Below are 4,840 nucleotides of genomic sequence, written 5' to 3'. Positions count from 1 at the left end.
TGGACTCATAAAAACCTGGGTTCCTTCCCAAATCTACTCCTTTGATATGACATTCTTGGTAAATTTACTTCATGTCTCTGTGCTCAGTTTCTTCCTCTGCAAAATGTGGTTAATAATAGTAACTAATGTTAGGTGTGGTGGCTTACACCTGTAATCCCAGCTTTTTGGGTGGCCTAGGCAGGAGGATCGCTTTAGCCCAGGAGTTAAAGACCAGCTGGGCAACCTAGTGAGACCTCATCTCTACAAAAATTTTAAAAAACTTAGCTGGGCATGGCAGTGTGTGCCTGTAGTCCTAGCTGCTCCAGAGGCTGAGGAGTGGGTATTGTTCGAGCCCAGGAGTTCAAGGCTGTAGTGAGCTATGATTGCACCACTGCACTTTAGCCTGGGCCACAGAGTGAAATTAAAAAAAAAAAAATTATCCAGCAAGGTTTGTTGTGTGGACTAAGTGAGGTTATTGCAAATTACTTAGCATAATGTTTTGCTCATAGTAAATAATAAATATTAGCTATTAATATTATTTGTAACAGTGTTATTAGTGTAATGGATAACGCACGGATATGTGAACCTTAGAGACAAACATATAAATCATTTAGGGGTAAAACTGGCCTGGAGTTTCAAATATGCCTTTCTTTTTGTAAGAAAAAGAAGAATTTTTTTTGAAAAATCAACACTGAGAAATGCCAGTTGTAATTCGTTAACTGACCATTCTATGTCAAATAATTTTTTTGGTAGTACAAAATTTTAACTTTTTTAATCTTTGCTGAAGTTATCTGGAAACTCTATCTGGGACTTTTGAAGATATGGGAATTGCAAAAACTCTTTGTGCTTATTCATGTCTTATCTGTTTACTTTTATTCTGCACTCATTCCTATCATTGAAATCAGTGGTTCTCAGCCCTGAAAGTCTTTTATTTTAATGTTTTTATTTTATTGTAAATTGACAATTTATAATTGAATATGGATGTACTGTAGAATCACCTGAGAAGCTTTTGAAAATTCTGATGCCTGAGCCCCATTTCTGAATATTCTCATTTATTTGATTTTATGTTGTTGAGAATCTCTGGACTAGATCTCATTTTTGGAATCTCTCAACCACTTTCTTCTCTCTTCTCTTCACTATATGATCAAAGTATCGCCTTCTCTACAAAGCCATCCTTTTCAGCTAGGAGGACCAAGGTTACATTGCAATTCCAACTCCCAAATCTCAGTGGATGTAAAGGAACAAATAGCAATGCATGTCCATCCCACAGGATTGGAGGGGTTCTACTCCCTGACACCTTCACTCCATATGTCACTGTCACATTTGCTTAAGGTATTTGGGTCAGAATTGGCTACTGGCCACACCTAACTTCAAGGAGAGCGAATATGCCAGTGTCTCATGTTCCCAGAAGGACAAACCAAAACGTCTGTGAGCTACCACATGTGATGACACCGTGTCACACTTTGCTCCCCTCTTTTGAATTCCTGCTGCACTCATCTGTACCGTATCAAGATCGGTCACTTCATTGTATGCTATTTTGAATTTTAGATCTATTTTGAATTGTCCAAGGACAAGACCTTGGAAATCATGTGGTCTAACTTCCTAGCTGACTTTGGTCCTTAAAACGAAGAAGGATTCCAGTTTGTTTATTTTTAAACAAAATCATTAAAACAACAAATGTTGTCAACTCATTTTTTTTTTCCTCAGTGAAAGACAAAACAAACTCATAGTTGGAATGGAGAGCTACTGGGAGGAAATGCATTTCTGCCTCTAGCTGTTTCAGAGTGCATTCCTTATTTAGATGGGGCCTTATGTGTCATAGCACATTTCTGAAATGGTTACCTGTTTCTATTTGGTCTTGTGACTACTTGTACTTTAGTGACATTAATGGCTATGAAGGAAGTAAGACTTTTGGAGAAAATGATATTCTAGTCATTCCAAAGTTTTATTGAATACATTTTTTTTTTTTGCCATGAAATAGCCTTAGGAGATCTGCTGGCTAATAAACCAGACTTGATAATCACATCATGTGTATGGCAGAAATTATGCTTATTCCCCAGTGAAATAAGATTTCTCAGGTCTCAGTGGAGGCAGATGAATTTATCATTCTGAAACAGCAGGGTGGGTCATAGCCTGGGTGGCAAGCTTTGTAAATATTAATGGAGATTCCAAATTCCACTGCGTCTGCAGTAATTTAGAAGCAGTGTTAGCAGCGGAGGGTCAAAGGTGAAAAAATGACAACAAAAAATATTATGTGGGTGGGATTTGGATCTCTTTACTGTAAGAAAAATTCTTCTTTTTTGGAAAATTCTTTTTGTCTCTTCAGTGTATGTGGCCATCTGAGAATGTCTACATGATGCCAGACCATACTTTACTCTGAATATCCACCGATAAGGTTATTTGACCTCTTTCTCTCTAATTTCACAGTGTCAGTCTTTGAGCTGAATAATTTCAAACAGATTTGACTCCCAAGAGACCTTTTTCTTTGTGGAGCAAACCATGAAGAAACACTTGAATAGTGGGTGAAATGACGAATACTCTAAACCTCACAAACTATTAGGAATCAATTTCCCAAACATCATACCTAATTATTCTCCCTCCCCCATTTCAATTCAGGAATCTCAAGGTTAAGGAAAAGCAGCTGAAAAAACAGTATTCTTGGTTGGGTTCATGTAATGCCCATTTTTCGTTTTTTATAACTGTAGGATAGAAAGGAGAGAAATTTCTAAAATCTGCCTCTTTAATTGCCAAAAAAGAACACTCAGAGAAAGAAAAGTTTGTGCTATTATGCAGAGATGATAGTGTTGGCGGGAATCGTAGAAACTCCTCTTGTTTAGTGGTTCTCAAAATGTGGTCCTCAAGGGGACACCAGGGGTTTTCTGAGTTGGGAGAGACAGAAGAAGGAAGGGCAGGTGATTCAGCTAATGTGGTGGCCCCATGGCCAGGAGGGAGAAGTGGATTCCACAGAGGCTTCAGTAGAAGGCAGAGAACTTGCAGGTGATGCGAAGATGTGTTTGTGAATAATCACACCGGGTATGTCAGTGCTGTCCTAGTATTTGTACCTGTGGAGGTGCAGAGGCAGCAGATGATGGTGAATGGAGGGCACTTGGAATCAGAAGGCAGGAATAGGTAGTTTCAGTGCTCAGTGGCATGGGTCATCTTTGGACCTTTTCAACAGGTCCAAGATGTATAGAACAAATAGTTTAAGAATCATGCATCAGTCTAGGCCTTGTTCTGCATGTAAAGTTATTCAAGGCAGTCATCTGAGATAATCTGAAGACCAAGAATAGGTTCCACATCCACACTTTGTAGCAAGTTTAATGGTTGAGCCCCTTTAGAGTCAAAATTCGTATATGTCATATCTATCATGTAATTCCTGCTGAAGTCTAAGACTCCATTTCTTTTGTTAGGTACATTGAAGATGGAGAACAACTGATGTCAAGACACGTTTTGGTTGGAAGGGATAGAAGTCCAACTCCAACGGGCTTGCCAGGGATGGAACCTGCTGGCAAACATAACCAAACTGTGGGAAGGGCAGGGTATGGTTAACCTCAGGTTTCTGGAAGCAGAGTGTACAGTGCTGTGCCGTCCCTCTTCTCTCTGCTTCTCTCTGCGTATTGGCCCTATCCTCTCAGCGGGGCCCATGAGCAGCAAACAGCAGCCACAGGAAGCTCCAGTGTCAGTGCCTCCCACCACTTTCCTGAGAAGCAGCAGCCCCTTCGTTAGCTCCGTATCAAAGACATTGACGGGCAGGACTTTGTGTGACCCAGTTTGGGTCACATGTCTTTATTTGGGAGGAAATGGATACAATGATGGCAGCCCTCATGGAACCTCATGTGTAGAAGGCCAAATTTCCTCTCTCTAAAAGTGAAATGTCACTGTCCATTCAACTGATGAAAATCTTCCTTTTCAACAGGAAAACTACCATGATGTTATCTGTTGGGTTTCAGCTTCTTACAGCAGTCATCTTAAGAATTAAACTGGTATGGATAATCTGATTATGAACTCCTTGAGGGCAGGGACCATATTATATAATACTTCTGTGTCCTCTGCTATTTCTTAGCAGAATTTTGAAAATGTGCCAAGTGTTGACGTGGTTTGATCACTTGTGAGAATGGAGGAACCCATAATGTTAATAATTAATGATGGTTGTTGGAGTTACTTACCCAAAACCTTATGAACTTAGCCTTCCCTAGCAGATTTAGTTTCATAATTTGTTCGGTATAAGCAAACACTAAAAAGGGATAGGGGAAAGTTATGAGTTGAGTAGTTGGGGAAAAGGTCGTTTTCAGTTTTATTTATGTCTTAGGGCTTGACATTTTTTGTTTGCCTTGGAGGGGGTGCTTTTAAAAATTCCTTTTTTGAAAACAATAAAATCTTAGATTTTGGATAACAGATATTTCTGCACTATATACCTCACTTAAGATTTTCCAGGTAACATTTAAAAGTGCCTTTTATAGTTTTTCATACCATATTGTAGGGAAGGCCAGGGTCATTTTTAAAACTTAACTATGCTCAATACCTCCTCACCACTATAAAGTAAGGTCGAATGTTGGTTAAAGCAAAGCTGTCTGGAATCACCCTGTCAAAAGTACTGATTTATAATCTTGCTACTCACATTTCTTACTGTGGTGCCCTCCCTCTTGTTGGCTCCTACATCTTTGAAGTACAGGGGGAATGAACTAATATGGTAGCTCCAATATGCAACTAATCCTGCCAATGATGTCTCCCCTGGAAGTGTTTGAGAAAAGAATTTCTTTTCCCAGTACGGATTTATGTAAACATTTGTTCCATTCACGAGTAGCACATTAATGCCTAATTCTGGAAAAAATACAAAGAAAAAACCTTTTCTGCCTGTCTA

General features: G+C 39.3%; 1 long non-coding RNA gene across 1 annotated transcript; it reads left to right on the top strand.

Annotated features, from left to right (window-relative positions):
• The first annotated feature begins 849 nt into the window (after positions 1–849).
• Positions 850–4,376, top strand: LOC105551291. Its single transcript, XR_001007850.1, has 2 exons — positions 850–2,374; positions 3,390–4,376. It is a non-coding gene; the product is annotated as an uncharacterized LOC105551291 (long non-coding RNA).
• Positions 4,377–4,840: the final 464 nt, after the last annotated feature.

Source organism: Mandrillus leucophaeus, unplaced genomic scaffold, assembly GCF_000951045.1.
Source record: "Mandrillus leucophaeus isolate KB7577 unplaced genomic scaffold, Mleu.le_1.0 Scaffold515, whole genome shotgun sequence".
NCBI classification, from domain to species: domain Eukaryota; kingdom Metazoa; phylum Chordata; class Mammalia; order Primates; family Cercopithecidae; genus Mandrillus; species Mandrillus leucophaeus.
The sequence above is the reverse complement of the archived record's forward strand: the minus strand, read 5'-3'. Positions and strand labels throughout refer to the sequence as shown.